Source organism: Amblyomma mixtum, chromosome 6, assembly GCF_055824585.1.
Source record: "Amblyomma mixtum isolate Tamu chromosome 6, ASM5582458v1, whole genome shotgun sequence".
NCBI lineage: Eukaryota > Metazoa > Arthropoda > Arachnida > Ixodida > Ixodidae > Amblyomma > Amblyomma mixtum.
Genome location: NC_143017.1, coordinates 2,343,342 through 2,360,623, shown reverse-complemented (window position 1 = coordinate 2,360,623; position 17,282 = coordinate 2,343,342). Strand labels below are relative to the sequence as shown.

At 45.1% G+C, this 17,282-nt stretch overlaps 1 long non-coding RNA gene across 3 annotated transcripts in view; it reads right to left on the bottom strand.

Moving 5' to 3' along the window:
- Positions 1-531: 531 nt before the first annotated feature.
- Positions 532-17,282, bottom strand: part of LOC149338079 (uncharacterized) — a 1,049,963-nt gene continuing 1,033,212 nt past the window's right edge. For 2 of the 3 annotated variants that reach the window (XR_016283701.1, XR_016283702.1), the window contains exons 3-4: positions 1,424-1,521; positions 532-703 (exon numbers count right to left, since the gene is read on the bottom strand). This is a non-coding gene — a long non-coding RNA (uncharacterized LOC149338079). Of the gene's footprint in view, positions 704-1,423; positions 1,522-12,860; positions 12,928-17,282 lie in introns of those variants that run through there. The other variant, XR_016283703.1, reaches the window with a different exon arrangement.

Below are 17,282 nucleotides of genomic sequence, written 5' to 3'. Positions count from 1 at the left end.
ATGCTTGCATGAAAACCAAAGACAGAGATTACTCGAAACAACGGGCAATGCTATTTATACATTCTGTGCAGATATGTCAATTGCACTATCTTTGTCGCAGCAAGATCGGAGAACGCGCACAATGACTTGGCACCAGTCGTTGAGAACGCTAATTTCACAACCAAATAGATAAATCAGGTTACTGGCAGAACGGATCTTAGCGAGAGCCACACAAACAGTGTGGAGATCTCTGAAAGTGCTGTGATAGAGCCTGCATGAAGAAACGTATGGGCATAACACACCTTGCAAAAACTAAACGTCATTTTTGCCCGACTTTGCAGTTTTGGCTGCAATAAGGACATTGCAGTTGTTACAAACCTCGGATACAATGAACAGGATCTGCATGACTATCACGCTTTCTGTAAGTGAGCGCGACTGTATTTGGCTGAAGCAAAGTTTGATTGCCTTGGTGTTACTCAAAGCAAAGAAAAAAAAAGCACTAGCACCTTTCAGAGAAGAGACTTTTTCCGGTGTAAGTGCCGGTTTCGCCTCTGTTCTGCCAAGAGACCGGCACTTATTTGAAAGCACGCCAGTCACGCTGCGGCTCTTCAGCTCATCAGGTGTCCAATACACCAGCACGGCGGCAGAACATTGAGTCTGTTGGTGCTCTCAGGAGCATCTGCCAGGCACCAGGCTCCATCCAGAGCCCACTGCCTGCATAGACCTGCAGCAAACGTGGAGAATTTCGCATTTGTACACATTAACAGCAATGAATCAAGGGATTTTAAATATTTCATAACTTAAAACAAACAGCTGAAAAACATAAAAATTATGTAGGCATGAATGCACTCTTTTACAGCGAGCAGTGTCCAAAATCAGTAGATTTTTTATTTCTAGCCTTATAATTCGAAAAAAAAAGAAATTGCTTGCATGCAACATGAAATATATAGCACAATCTTCTGACTGTTCTAGCTTCTCTTCATTCCGAGTCAAATACCGCCAAAAGTTGAAATAATGTTCTCTGCCCCAATTCAAACAAACTTCAGAAATTAGAATAAATTTCACATACCAACAACTAGGCATACCTGACAGAACAAGGCAGCCTCCTCATGATCAAAAATTATTTGTGTACTAAGAATTTCCTCAGGACAAGAATAACTGCAGACCCATTATGGCATCGTCAGGTAATGAAGTACAAAAATGACAAATTAGAAATGCTGACCTGTGCCTTACATGATATTGTCTGAAACCACACATCTATGCTTTGCACACTACCCTTTTCGGCACACTTACTGGGACTAGTATAAGTTTCTACTGTAAGCTAGCATCATCCTCTAAACTGTACCCATTTCACTATGTGCCAGCCCCAATTTAATTAAGAATCATTCACTCACTCTACTATGGTATTTGATACACTATATGACTTAAGAACACGCACAATCACCTTTCCATCATCCCTAGCAGAACCTATCACAGTGTTCTGCCCACCAGGCAGCTGGAGCTGGCAGTCCGCGGCGCTCTCCATCTCCTCGGCTGAGCATACTTTTTTGACAAGAAAATGAAGTACACAAATATCAATGCACCTCAGCAGCACATATAAGCAAAAAGCAAACTGAGTTCAGTTTGACATTGTGGGCTATCAAGTAAATGAAAAAAATTAAGTATTTTGCTCTCAAGGTAACAGTGAAAGCTTTGCGCAGTAGAACCTCGCTGCTGAGTTGATGGGTGCTGCATTTTCCTGGCTGCTACACATTGTAGTGGTCTAGATCTGGCATGATGATAATAGGGTTCCATGCATTATAAACCCTGCTGTTCGTTGCAATGTAACTTCGGCCACATTCCTACGCAGTAATACTTGTGAAATAACACCCCATGCCAGCCTAAATGAGAAACGGTGGCGGTCATATGTTTACTTCTAAAGAGGCTTTACTTGGCCTGGCATGTCTAGCACCACTGTGTTAGGCAGACGGCATTCAGACAGGCTGTGCCATTATCATCAACAGTGGTTGCACTTTTTTGAAGCAGTTGCTTCACTGCTACAGGTGCACGGCTGAGATCGCCATGTACGCAACATGACCTTCAAGTCTGCCACAAATGAAATAAACAAACAAATAAACCTCACAATCAGTGGGATTCAAACTCAGGTCCATTGGGCGAGAGCCAGGTGCGCTAACCACTAAGCTTCAGACCCACGGTGTGACAATTCAATAAAACTGGAGATATACAGGGTGTCCCAGCTAAAAGTAACCAAGCTTGTTAAAAAGAGGATGATCCCTAGCCGAGTGAGACCAACTGAGGGTTGTTGATAGTCGCGTGTCCTAGTCTGCAGTATTTTTTTATTATGCAAACGTGATTAATTAGCAAAGACTAATTAGCTAACTTTTTAAATATTGCTTTCAGGAAGAAATTGTCAATGCAGGAGTTGTAGATCCCATAGAAAAATAATCGTTTGCCTTGTTTGCAGCTAAGTACCACTGATACAACTTCTTTTATCTGACTTAAAAGAAAGCCCGCGAAATACAAAAAGAACCACGTGATAGGGAAGCAGTTACAGCGCTCCCAAACGAGCGAACAAGCAACGACATCCGCTTATGTTTGCAACGCTGTCCCGTACAGCTTTTGGCGTCTTGAGGAGGTGGCGAGATATGCTCCAGGAACTGCTTATGCGTCATGGAAAGTGAGCGGGTGCTGCTTTTCAAGGAAGTGAAGCGCGGCTCGCATGGAGCGCTTTTTCACGCGTAACCTCGCCTCGAGTGATAGGAATGTGGCCGTGCCGCTAACTTGCACCGTCACGCGCTGAAGAAACGGTCGCCCTAGCGCCGATGCGAGAGTTAATTACGTGTATCTCGCAACCATCACAAAACGCCGAACCCCGTTCGGGACAACGTTGCAAAGATAAGCGAATGTCTTTGCTTGGCTGGTCGTATGGAAGCGCTGAAACTGCTTCCCTATCACGTGGCTCTTTTTGTATTTCGCGGGCTTTCTTTTAAGTCAAATAAAAGAAGCTGTATCAGTGGTACTTGGCTGCAAACACGGCAAACGGTTATTTTTGTAAGGGATCTACAACTCCTGCATTGACACTTTCTTCCTGTAGGCAATAATTAAAAAGTTAGCTAATTAGTCTCTGCTAATTAATCATGTTTGCATAATAAAAAAAAATACTACAGACTAGGACACGCGACTGGCAACAACCCTCAGTTGGTCTCACTCGGCTAGGGATCATCCTCTTTTTTACAAGCTTCGTTACTTTTAGCTGGGACACCCTGTATATGTGCTTCTTGTATACTAACTGCTAGGTTACACAGCCGCTCATGCAATATCATGGTAATTTGTGATTCGAGCGATTCATGATTGATCAGTGACAGGCGATTTCGAGATGAGTTTGAAGAGGAATAACAAGAGGAAGACGAAGAATACAAAGAGGAAGATTAGCGCTCCACACTTAGAAAATCTAACACCACGGGTATAGGAAAAAATCAGCTGTGGTTTAGCTTCAGTTAAACCTGGTGAGAAGCAGTAGTTTCACGTAGCTACGTGCGGCAAAGTCCAAAGAAACAACAATCTTTCAACAAGCCGAGAAACTAGAAACAAACAAAGCTTTGCAAAGCGCAGCCACATGAAGCTACCGCTTCTCGCCATGTTTAATCAGAGCTAAACCACAGCTAATTTTTTCTTCACCTATCCTTGTTTCTTTGTAATTGTGCTGCTAGTGTTAGTGTGGCTGGCGAGATTGATTTTGTCCTTCCGCACCTCATCACATCTTTTGTGACTTCTGGATGCACACAGCAGTGGCAACAAAGAGGACGAGGGCTAGCCTCCGCTGGAACCAACCATTATGTTGGCTGTAGCGGCATTAGACATTCTCAGAAAGTATGTTTGCAACGATCGCAACAGCCACATAGCCCCGTAAATTCTGGAGAAATGAGTAGTCCTCACCGGACGTAAGAAAATGCAGCAGACAATGCTGCATGATTTTTTCAAGTGCCAGCACTGCAATAAATGTGTTTAGTTCTTCATTCCTGTCATTTTTAAATTTGTCCTATTTCCTGCCTCTAATGTTTCCTCGCTCTTGCATTTTTTTTTTGTAGCAAGAGCTATTGGTCGCAAAGTAGCATTTTCACTGCGGCGGTGGTCACGCCGTGGTCACACCGCTTCTTGCGCCGCTGCCTAGCAACCATTGCCAGATGGAGCCACACCATCTGGTGCAACGTCAGAGGAGGAGGAGAGCCAGAGATAGCAGCAGGCACAGTAAGAGACCTCCCAAGTCTACGTACGCATTCACTGGACACCCAGACATCACGCACAAGGGACCGGGAACAGGACTGCCCACGAGGCTGCTGGCGCGCAGCTAGAGGAAGACCGTCGGCATTGCCTTAACGTGAGCCGACCAACTCGGACCGCCCTTTTTGTTCTCCCATCCCGCTCATAATACCTGACTCTATCATCACACGCCTTTAACAAGAGCAGAGGGGTTTGTCGTGGGACTTTGTCCCAGACATTACTCCATCCATTCCTTCTGGACTTTCTCGCCCGGCCCAAGTTCTCGCTCACAAGGTGCGAGCCGGTGCAGCGTACACCCCGGACATGCCGAGTCGATGGCACCGAACCAGGATCGGCTGCCCCGATTGCCCTGCTGACTCTGTTGATTTGCACCACCTGATCTGGACCTGTCCTGGCACTGCGAGCCTCTGCGCCTGCTACACCTCTGCCTACCACATCCAGACATACGATGACTGGACGGCCCCCAGTACCTACGCCAAGCGCAAGCTCAGTGCCCTGCTAGACTTCATGTCAGAGACCGACACCCTCACCTTCACCTAACCAACCCACTTCCCCCTTGGGCCTCAGGTCATCCTTGTGATTAAATATTTATGAATGAATGAGCAGCGGCCTGTATAAGAGGGCGGTTGGTTGAAGCTGTTGTGGCCAGAGATGGAGAGCGAGTCGGAGAGGCTGAAACAAACCAAGCTTAGCTGTTGGAACGAAACAAGGCAAAGGCGACGAGACCGAGGAAGAACGCGCAAAACGTCTCAATAAGCGACGCCGTGAAGATGCAGCTCGACGAGTTCGCCTAGCCTCTGAAGGTCCATTACCTCTCGCTACGTATGTCTGGCATAGCTGAGCTAAGCCACAGCCATTTTTTTTTAGTCCCGTGAGGAGTACATCAGCAGGGTTATGCTGTATTAAAACTTGTAGAAACATTAATACTATGAGAAACACATCTCAGTGAAGAGTTGATCGGCTGCTACACTAACAGTAGTAAAGCTTTTTGACGGGCTAGTTGGTACATATTCATATTTGAAAGGGTGTGCGCTAAAAAAGACGTACACAGGAAAAAGATAGAGATGACAGGAAAGAAGCGCAACTTCGAACTTTAATGACGACAAAAGAAGCCAGGCGCACATATATATCCGCTGATAAACAGATATGAGCTGCGTGATGGAGTGTGACCCCATCAACCAAACATAAGACAGCGCAAAAAATGCATATCTAAGTGACATTAAAAGAAACCCAAGAAAGTGAACATATCAAACACCTGCCGAGGTAAGGTAAAAAAGTGGGATTCGTATCGGCTGACAACAATGCATAACAACATGGGAAAACAGAGCTGTATGAAAGATGACACTGAAAGAGAGGATAACACCATAAAAAAGGCTAACAACATGACGAGATTTTTAACAAAGAACAAGTGAGAGATGGAGATAAAAACCGTCTAAAAGGGTGGTAAATAAAGGCACATTGGAACATCTAAAAGGACACTAAAACATAGAGAGGCGAACGGGTTAATAGTCTAGATGTACCCATCCAGAAAGGCAAGTTCATTTCTGGACAGGTTAATGGAAGGCGTGCTAACGCACTTGTCTTTCCTGAGGTGAATAAAAAAGGCCTCGATTACTTCTCTTTCTGTCTTGTCCTGAGCCTTAGCTAGAAACTTGGTTTCATTAAACTTGGGGTAGCAGTTCTGGCAACTGCTGCAGTGTAACGGAAGGTTACCTCCAGACCTGTTCTTCATGGTGGCGTTGTGCCTGGGGGCGCGCTCATTGAAACATTTCCCGGTTTGACCCACATACACTTTGCCGCACGTCAAGGGAATCTCGTACACAACACGGTTTGATGCTTGATATTACAGGCCTTCTTAACACGCTTCCTGGTCACCATCGGACATAATTTCGCCAGTTTGCAAGGAGCCGAAAAAACCAGCCTAACCCCGTGACGAGACGCAACTTTAAATTGTGTGAAAGACCATGCAGGTAAGGTATAACCTGCACAGGTTTCCGTTCTGTTTGATGTTTATCATGCTCCGAGGCGGTCAAAGGAGCTGAGACCGGATGCCTCGAAATATTCTTTTCAGGTAAAACGCATAAGCCTGCTTGTCCACTACGTGCCATTGTGTCTGAAAGGGATACGTGGCAAAAAGTTGTGGGTGACTTCCTTCGGTGCCAACTGGACAGAATAGCTGGCGCTGACCCTTACCGCGTTCGAAGCTCAAAGGAAGTGGTGCAGGTACTGGAGGGAGGCAAGGTATCGGCCACAACTGGTTTTTCAATTGACGTTGAGGACTTATTTTACTCTGTGCCTCACGACGGGTTGTTGGATGCTGTTCGTGAACATTTGGAAGAATTTGGCGAAGTCAGGTTTCAAAATTCTGCCGGTGTCACAACTGAAAAATTTCTGGACCTACTATTGTTTTATTTGGATTCCACTGTTATTTGCTTCCAGGATGAGTTTTACTTGCAAAAAGCCGGAATTTGTTTAGGTTCCTCAGTCGCACCGGTCTTATGCGAAATTTTTCTGGCGTCATTTGACCGGCGCCTTGAAGCTAGCTTGAAGGACACAGGGATAACACGTATTTTCAGATAAGAAGTACTTGAAACTGGGCTTGTTGGTGCATATTCGTTAAAGACATGAGAGCGCAAAACGGGGACACGGACGAGGAAGGGAACAGGACGAGCGCTGCACTTTCAACAGGATTTATTGAGGGAAGAATGTTTAAATAGCCTTTGCTCTTATCCATGCTCTTGATCGCAGACAATCGCCTCTCACAGATACGCATCAAGAAACAGCATTTCACTGTGGCGAAGAACAACTGACGTGTCACTAATACAACTATCACCTCGCTTCTTGATATAGAAGGCTTCCACAAGCTCACGTTCAGTCCTATCTCGGCTTTTCAATAGCACTTTGCAATCATATAGTCGAGGCTTGCAGGCTACACGCTTCTCTTTCGAGCAGGCTTGGCAGTGGTCTGGAAGATGTCCTCTCTTGTTTAAAGAATTCTTGTGTTCAAGCAGGCGCTCATTAAGACAACGGCCGGTTTGTCCAACGTACACCTTGCCGCATGTAAGCGGGAACTCATAGACTACTGCTTTCTTGCAGCCGACATGTGGCATTCGGTGTCTGATGGTGCACTCTTGTACTTTTGTTCTTCCAATCCGTGAACACATTCCGGCGAGTTTTCGCGGCGCTGAAAATACCACATCGACGCCATACTTATTGGCCACCTTCTTCAGGTTATGAGAAGTGTGGTGTACGTAAGGTACAACTTCCGGCCTTGCCTGCTTTTTTTCTTGAGGTCGGTTGTTTTCCTTGCTGCCCTTCAGCTTTTTCAGCAAGGTCTGCGCCACGGAGAGAACCAGGGAAGCCGGGAAGCCTGCTTTCTGCAGCCTGGACACCTGGGAAGCATAGCTTGCGTGCATGGCATGGTGGCAAGACTTCTTAAGTGCGGAAGCTAAGCACTGGGAAGCGATAGCCCTCTTAACGGTCTTCGAATGGTTCGAATGGAAAGGCAACAAATCTTTCTTTGCGCGTGGACAGTACTGCCAGCAAACGTGTGAAGGGTGGAAGGTTAGGGTGAGATCTAAAAACTGTAATTTGTTATTACTGCTAGGCAGTTCGTGTGTGAAGGTGAGACCCATGCTATTCCGACCAAACGTACCTAAAACATCAGCTACTGCTTCGTCAAAAGTAAAATCGTTATCTGCCAAAAGGATCAGGTAATCGTCGACATATCTAAAAACGTGGACTATACAATCCGTGTCAAGTTCTTCACTCAAGGAGCGGTCAATCTCAGATAAAAACATATTACAGAGTACCGGGGCGACACACGAGCCAATACAAATGCCCCTTTTTTGTAGATACGTTTGGTCATTAAAGCCAATAAAAGTGGCCTTGAGATAAAACTCAAGTAATGACAAAAAATTGTCCACATTCAAACCGGTAGCGTTTTGAAAAGCAGTGGCTCCATTTCTGTCAATGCAATTACGCACTGCAGAATAGAGATGTACATGCGGAACAGAGTAGAAAAGATCTTCTACATCAATAGAAAAACCAGAGCTTATGTTCCTATGAGTCTGAAGGAAGGCTATCACGTCATCCGAGTTCTTAGTTGCAAAGGGGTCTTCTACTTCCAAAGTCTTCAGGTGCTTGAGCAAAAATTGGCTGATTTGTCGTTGCCAAGTTTCCTTTTCGCTTACTATAGTCCGGAAAGGCATTTCAAGCTTGTGTGTTTTGGCGGCGAAAAAAACCGAAAGGCTGCTCTTTTCAGACTTGTTGATGGCCCTGGCTAGTGTCTGCAGTTGCAGCTCATCACACAACGACACTGCATCTTTTTTCATTTGCGTCGTCTTCACTTTCACGGACCTGAAATTCTTCTTCACTGCTTCTATTGCCTTTTCGTTGAATAAACCGGACGGCATTGCCACAAAACCGCCTTCTTTGTCTGCCTGCACGAGCTGCAGATCTTTCGCTCTAAAAAACGAAACAAGTCTGAAAAGAGCAGCCTTTCGGTTTTTTTCGCCGCCAAAACACACAAGCTTGAAATGCCTTTCCGGACTATAGTAAGCGAAAAGGAAACTTGGCAACGACAAATCAGCCAATTTTTGCTCAAACACCTGAAGACTTTGGAAGTAGAAGACCCCTTTGCAACTAAGAACTCGGATGACGTGATAGCCTTCCTTCAGACTCATAGGAACATAAGCTCTGGTTTTTCTATTGATGTAGAAGATCTTTTCTACTCTGTTCCGCATGTACATCTCTATTCTGCAGTGCGTAATTGCATTGACAGAAATGGAGCCACTGCTTTTCAAAACGCTACCGGTTTGAATGTGGACAATTTTTTGTCATTACTTGAGTTTTATCTCAAGGCCACTTTTATTGGCTTTAATGACCAAACGTATCTACAAAAAAGGGGCATTTGTATTGGCTCGTGTGTCGCCCCGGTACTCTGTAATATGTTTTTATCTGAGATTGACCGCTCCTTGAGTGAAGAACTTGACACGGATTGTATAGTCCACGTTTTTAGATATGTCGACGATTACCTGATCCTTTTGGCAGATAACGATTTTACTTTTGACGAAGCAGTAGCTGATGTTTTAGGTACGTTTGGTCGGAATAGCATGGGTCTCACCTTCACACACGAACTGCCTAGCAGTAATAACAAATTACAGTTTTTAGATCTCACCCTAACCTTCCACCCTTCACACGTTTGCTGGCAGTACTGTCCACGCGCAAAGAAAGATTTGTTGCCTTTCCATTCGAACCATTCTAAGACCGTTAAGAGGGCTATCGCTTCCCAGTGCTTAGCTTCCGCACTTAAGAAGTCTTGCCACCATGCCATGCACGCAAGCTATGCTTCCCAGGTGTCCAGGCTGCAGAAAGCAGGCTTCCCGGCTTCCCTGGTTCTCTCCGTGGCGCAGACCTTGCTGAAAAAGCTGAAGGGCAGCAAGGAAAACAACCGACCTCAAGAAAAAAAGCAGGCAAGGCCGGAAGTTGTACCTTACGTACACCACACTTCTCATAACCTGAAGAAGGTGGCCAATAAGTATGGCGTCGATGTGGTATTTTCAGCGCCGCGAAAACTCGCCGGAATGTGTTCACGGATTGGAAGAACAAAAGTACAAGAGTGCACCATCAGACACCGAATGCCACATGTCGGCTGCAAGAAAGCAGTAGTCTATGAGTTCCCGCTTACATGCGGCAAGGTGTACGTTGGACAAACCGGCCGTTGTCTTAATGAGCGCCTGCTTGAACACAAGAATTCTTTAAACAAGAGAGGACATCTTCCAGACCACTGCCAAGCCTGCTCGAAAGAGAAGCGTGTAGCCTGCAAGCCTCGACTATATGATTGCAAAGTGCTATTGAAAAGCCGAGATAGGACTGAACGTGAGCTTGTGGAAGCCTTCTATATCTAGAAGCGAGGTGATAGTTGTATTAGTGACACGTCAGTTGTTCTTCGCCACAGTGAAATGCTGTTTCTTGATGCGTATCTGTGAGAGGCGATTGTCTGCGATCAAGAGCATGGATAAGAGCAAAGGCTATTTAAACATTCTTCCCTCAATAAATCCTGTTGAAAGTGCAGCGCTCGTCCTGTTCCCTTCCTCGTCCGTGTCCCCGTTTTGCGCTCTCATGTCTTTAACGTATTTTCAGATACATCGACGATTATCTTGTCCTTCTTAACGCACCTTCATACTGTGCTGCTGATACACTTGTAGTCCAAATTCTCACTACCTTCTGTTCTTCATCGAGGGGTCTAAAATTCACGCATGAACGAGCAGATCATGGTCGACTCCAGTTTCTTCACTTACAGCTTATTTTTACAAATGATCATGTGTGTTGGTCTTATCAGCCGCGCTCAAAGAAGTCACTTTTGCCCCATAATAGTGCCCACTCCAAGCTGGTAAAGCTTGGCATAGTATCTCTTTGCATGAAATCTGCATTAGAAAAATCCTGCGGCCACAAGATAGGGGAAAGTTTCCAGTGCCAGATCGACCGAATTTCTACTGCAGGTTACCCTGCAAATCTGGTCACCAACATGTCTGAAAACCTTTTGCAAAAAATTAAAAACTCGGAGCATGCTAAACATCAAACAGAATGGAAACCTGTGCAGGTTATACCTTACCTGCATGGTCTTTCACACAATTTAAAGAAAGTTGCGTCCCGTCACGGGGTTAGGCTGGTTTTTTCGGCTCCTTGCAAACTGGCGAAATTATGTCCGTTGGTGACCAGGAAGCGTGTTAAGAAGGCCTGTAATATCAAGCATCAAGCCGTGTACACAAAATGCACTGCCAATGTTGTATACGAGATTCCCTTGACGTGCGGCAAAGTGCATGTGGGTCAAACCGGGAAATGTTTCAATGAGCGCGCCCGCAGGCACAACGTCACCATGAAGAACAGGTCTGGAGGGAACCTTCCGTTACACTGCAGCAGTTGCCAGAACTCTACCCCAAGTTTAATGAAACCAAGTTTCTAGCTAAGGCTCAGGACAAGACAGAAAGAGAAGTAATCGAGGCCTTTTTCATTCACCCCAGGAAAGACAAGTGCGTTAGCACGCCTTCCATTAACCTGTCCAGAAATGAACTTGCCTTTCTGGATGGGTACATCTAGACTATTAACCCGATCGCCTCTCTATGTTTTAGTGTCCTTTTAGATGTTCCAATGTGCCTTTATTTACCACCCTTTACACGGTTTTTATCTCCATCTTTCACTTGTTCTTTGTTAAAAATTTCGTGATGTTGTTAGCCTTTTTTATGGTGTTGTCCTCTTTTTCAGTGTCATCTTTCATACAGCTCTGTTTTCCCATGTTGTTATGCATTGTTGTCAGCCGATACGAATCCCACTTTTTTACCTTACCTCGGCAGGTGTTTGATATGTTCACTTTCTTGGGTTTCTTTTAATGTCACTTAGATATGCATTTTTTGCTCTGTCTTATGTTTGGTTGATGGGGTCACGCTCCATCACGCAGCTCATATCTGTTTATCAGCGGATATATATGTGCGCCTGGCTTCTTTTGTCGTCATTAAAGTTGGAAGTTGCGCTTCTTTCCTGTCGTGTCTATCTTTTTCCTCTGTACGTCTTTTTTAGCGCACACCCTTTCAAACTACACTAACACTGATGGCTAAAAAGATAACTGGTGAAATAATGAGGGCTAAGTGACAAGTGACAACCGTGGCCGCAGTGGCTCAGTGGTTATTATGCTTGGCTGCTGACCCAAATGACGAGAGTTCGATCCAGCTGCGGCAATGGAATTTCGATGGAGGCGAAATGCTAGAGGCCCGTGTACTGTGCGATGTCAGTGCACGTTAAAGAACCTCAGCTGGTCGAAATTTCCGGAGCCCTCCACTACCACGTCCCTCATAGCCCGAGTCGCTTTGGGACGTTGAACCCCCATAAACGAGCCTTAAAGACACAGCAGAACACTGCGGAGCGAGAGCAGTTCAGAAAAATCGCATATCCTGCCAAAAATGAAAGGGGCAGTACAGCAAGCCTCATAGGCAATGCAAAAAGAAAAAAAAAAGACGTCAGGTTCAATTAACTGCGCATCTGCTGAAGGACAGCAGGAACACTGTGCCAGAAAACTTTTCAGCCTGTACACGGTACAACGCCTAACAACTTTGAATGTACCAGACGACCAGAATAATGCTAATATATTTTGTTAATTCACAAGAAAGGGGATGTCAATCAATTAAAAAGCTTTTAATTATTAGATAACTATGGGAAAGAAACATGAAGCTTAATGAAAAGGCTTGAAATGCAACTGAAGGCAGGACGGCAAGCTATCGAAAGGTATAGATGTAATCACACAGTAGAGTAGGAGAGCGACACAAAGTAGAGATAAAAAGTACAGAAAGAAATGGGGCCTGGGAAGGGTATGTAACCAATTTCAAGAAAGGTCAATGTAGCACATACAGTCAAAGTTAGGGGCACAGCAGAGATGGTGGAAGGATGAGAGTAGAAGTTTCAGGGGATAAGGCGCCCTCAAGTGGCACAGGACAGGGTTAACAAGCGCTCATTGGACAAATCCTTTGTTTGCAGTGAACATTTTCTCAGGCCGATTTGATTATGAAAAATAACAAATGGCATGCATCACAAGAAGGTTCGCTCACCAAACTCGTCTGGCCCACTGCCACTCGCCCCATCGATGGATGCCATTGCTGGGGCCAGTTCTGTGAATTAGGTATAGTTAGAGTTCATGTCCTTACAACAAAATGCACATCAAAGGTACCGTAAAAAGCCGCGTATAATACGAGGTTTTTTTTCCCATAATTAGCGTCCTAAATTTCCGCCTCGTACTATTTGCGGATCCGAACAAAAATTTTCGAAGTTGCTCGATGTTTTGGTTTCGTTTTTGCGGCGTGGCTATGGCTTCGCTTCGCTATTGGCGCGTGGCTACGGCTCGGCTTCGTTACTCTCGACAAACGACGTCACGACGTCGTTTCTTTGTTGATCCGTTGGGTGCGCCGGTGGGTCGCGGTGTGCTGTGCGCCTGTTGACAACACACGTGCTAGCATGTAAGGCACGCTTCGTGAAGTGGATATTGTTTTAGAGAGCACGATGTCACGGTTTCGAAAACAGTACTCGGCTACTTTCAAGCGATTTTGGCTGGGGAGAACATCGGCAACGGTGCGGCCGGGAGGCAGTTTCGTGTCGTCGAAGGAAGCATTCGTGGATGGCCACAACAGAAAGAAGCCCTTTTCGCGTGCAGCGGAATGCGACAAAGCTTTCGCGGCCGTTTGATGGTTGTGTAAACAAACCGTTCAAGGACGCAGTCAGGCGGTGCTACGCAGAGTGGATGCGCTCAGGTGAGCCTGCAGTGACGCCAACCGGGCGGCGTATTCGCCAACTGCAGCCTGTACAGCGCAAGGCTTGAAACCACGGTGAATTGATCACGGTGACTGAAGATTGTCACTACGCCTTACCTAAAAGGGATAATAAATCCTCTTAAACGGCGTTATATGCCACTAAGCATCACGATTTGCGACCTAAAAGGGAAATAATTTAAAAAAAATGAAATTAAAAAAAACAATAAAACTACAGTACAGAGAGCGGAGTCGAACGGCCGACCTTCCATACGCAAAACGAGCCTCTAATCCACTGCGCCATAGCAGCGATGTCAAGCTGTCGTTCTGAATGAATATTTATAACCAGCCTTAATGTGGCTGCTACCTGCCGGTGGGCGGCGCTGTCATCGCTGGCTGTACCGGCTGCATTTGGCGAACACGCAACCGGGCGGCTGAAGCGGGCTTAAGAAGTGCGGCATCTCGAACGCCCTCGATGGCACGGAAGATGAGTATATTTGGGATGATTTGTCGGACAAAGAAATGCTCGAAGAAAGCGCTACTGAAGAACAAAGTAATTGAAGTGAAGTGCGGGATGCGATTTGAATAAATGTCTTCTATGAGCTTGTGTTACTCGTATTATACGCGGGTGAAACTTTTTTCCCATTTCGCGTCTCTAAATCTTAGCCCCGTATTATATTCGGGTTCGTATTATACGCGGGTTTTTACGGTATATTCACACAACGGATGAGGTCGCAAAAAGATCTCTAGCATGACCTCAAGTAAAGGCAGTGTCCGCATGCTGAAAGCATTCACACATGAGATGAAATCAGCAGATCTTGTCCTAATAGAAAAAAACGCCCTCCTCTTTCCATCTGCAAACACCAATTGGTTGGCGTCAATTCGTGACGTCAAGCCACATAATGCACAGTTCACCCTCAAGATTTGCAATTCAGTCCACCGTGTGAATTCACCTTAAGATGACTTCCAAGAGCACTTACTTTAAGCTCTAAGATATACATGCATGGTGACACCTACAACATGCAATTTGATGAAGTAGCTTAGCTAAGAAAAAAGGGATGAGCAGCACACATGTGAGCTACTCAGGAACAAGAACCAGAGCTAATGTTTTAAGCAGTTACTAGGCAGATTACCATAGCATGAAAATGCACACACACGTCTCAACTGGCATGTTAGAAATACAAAACACTTCAGTAAACTATCTACACAACAATAGCACACCTTGGAAACATACACCACCTGGACTTTGTGTTTCCCAAATATAAGACATTCATTTTGTGCACACAAAATTGCAACAAATAAACAAAGTAGCAGTGCCACCTAATTGGCCATTTAGAAACAAGGAGCAGAGGTATTATGAACAGCAGAGTTAGTTGTTGGCCTGGTTAGCATCACTGATTTAAGTTCATAGTTTTCCAGCCCTACGGAACACACACACATACATGAGCCGCCACGGCAGTTCAGTGGTTATGGTGCTCGGCTGCTGGCCTGTTAAGACACGGGTTCTATCCTGGCCGCGGTGGTTGCATTTCGATGGAGGCAAAATGCTACAGGCCAGTAAATGCAAACTGCATGTAGGAGATCTAAAGAATGAGGACAGGTTCCAAACTTGTCAAGCACTGCAGTGATTGTACAGAGATTTTCAAGTGTGAAGATCCTTAGCAGAAGCAAGCCACTTGTGAAGGGACAGAGACGCATCATATTAAAAAAGCTGGTTCACAATGTGCGAGCAATACTTCAGTTGTATCATATAACACAGAAATGATGTTTCTTTCATAGTTTTTATGATGAAGGTGTGATAAGTTTGTTTTTTTCCTGCTCCGCTGGTCTGAAGGCATTTAAGCAGTGTCTGCGCCGTTAAATAACCAGTCGTCAGTGAGTGCTGTGTTTTATCCTTCTTCCCAGCTTCAGTAAAACGGCAAGTTACATACTTGAAGAAAACACAGGTGCTGACTAGCAACTGAAGGTTTATTGAAAAGGAACACATAAAATATACTCTCTTCACAACCAAGAGCGTGCATGAGCTGCGCGAACAACACTGATAAGCTATCAACTTCAGTCATGGTGGTCAAGATTCAACAGTTCACAGCCATGAACGGCCATCCGTCCTTGTTAATGATTGTATCCTGACCACCATGACTGAAGTTGACAGGTTATCAGTGTTGTTTGCGCAGCTCGTGCACTCTCTTGGTTGTGAAGAGAGTATATTTTATGCGTTCCTTTTCAATAAACCTTCAGTTGCTAGTCAGCACCTGTCTCATCTTCTCTCTTGTCCCTGTTGCTGCGCTGTTTTCTTCAAGTATCCTTCTTCCCTTCTTTGGTCATGCACCGTTGCACTGGAAAACTACAAATTTAAAGTACTCTCAACATTTGCCTGAACAATTTAGCACGTCTAAAATATTGTTATCTTCTGGTAGCCTCCAGCTGCTCACGATGATGGTCTCTTCTAATTCATGATGTGACAAGCAAAGCTGCATCCCTGCAAAAAAAAGAAAGAACCAAAAATTTCCTAATATAAGCATCTTGGTGGGCACACGTCTAATAACAAATCTTTTACAATCCTCAATGAGCACAGACATTGGACAGCTCTGTACAAAAAACTTATGTCCAGTCATTTGGCTCAAACCAAAATAGTGAGAAAAAAATCCGCCCTTCCCTGGCAGCGCGAGCATATTTTAACAGCCTGAGCAACAAATTGTTCTGAAAGTGGCTAAAAAATGCATTCATTACATAAATGACATCGACTATTCATGCCACCTAAAATTCCTCCAAAGCAAGCAAATAATGTAAAAACAAAAATTCCCATTCCTGCACCTCACAACAATGACCAGTGCTGCTGTCTCGCTTGAATCCTGCCTTACAAGCGGACCGACTGGTGTCAGCCATGGGGACGGCCATTCAATTGCTTAAACCCACAAGGGCGTTTGTAGATGAATGCGTAGCCGGCTGGAGGTGGTTGCACATCACTCCCTTTGTCTTCCTTCGATTGTGCCATGGCAGGTGGCCGACAAAGTAAACTGAGCGAAGAGGGCAGGCCCAGCCTATAGTCTTTTTCAGCCTCACTGCTGTGCACAATTTGAAAGGCATAGTTGCTAACGGCCGATTCTTCGTGGGCTACATAAGCTAGATCAAAAACTGATGATGGGTGCAGGGGTCAAGTAGATGCAGCTAGCACAGGAAAGGGCTAATTTGGGGAATATGGGAGAGGCTGTCGCCCTGCTGCGAGTATAGTCCGGCTGATGATGATGAAGGATGATTGAATTCCAATGAATATTTCACTTTTCTTACCCTTGGTGCAAATCGCTGCACAGTCCCATAAATGTTGGTTATAAGAGTATACATCTGATTAAGAATGAGGGGGCAAATACTACACTACTGGCATGATGCAGCAGCGTCAGTGTTAAATGAAAGAATAAATTCTGGTTCCTTGCTTACAATGTCGCTGGATCTATGCTATCTTCCAGTAGAATGCATGAGAACTGGTGTAATGCCCTCGCACAAAGTGCAGACGTTAAGGAACATGCACAACTTGTTCTTCCAGAGAACGAAAAATTCCAAAGTAGTGGTAATGACCATCGCTCATCACTGCTGGATCACTATGCCTCTGCGTCTTTAGTAATTTTCTAGAATCCGTGGGTAACTCTGGATGGTATGGCTTCAGCACTTTAAGCAGGGAATGCAGGTGAGAAGCAGGCAATTGGCTATTAATTGCCCACATGCGCAAGTCGT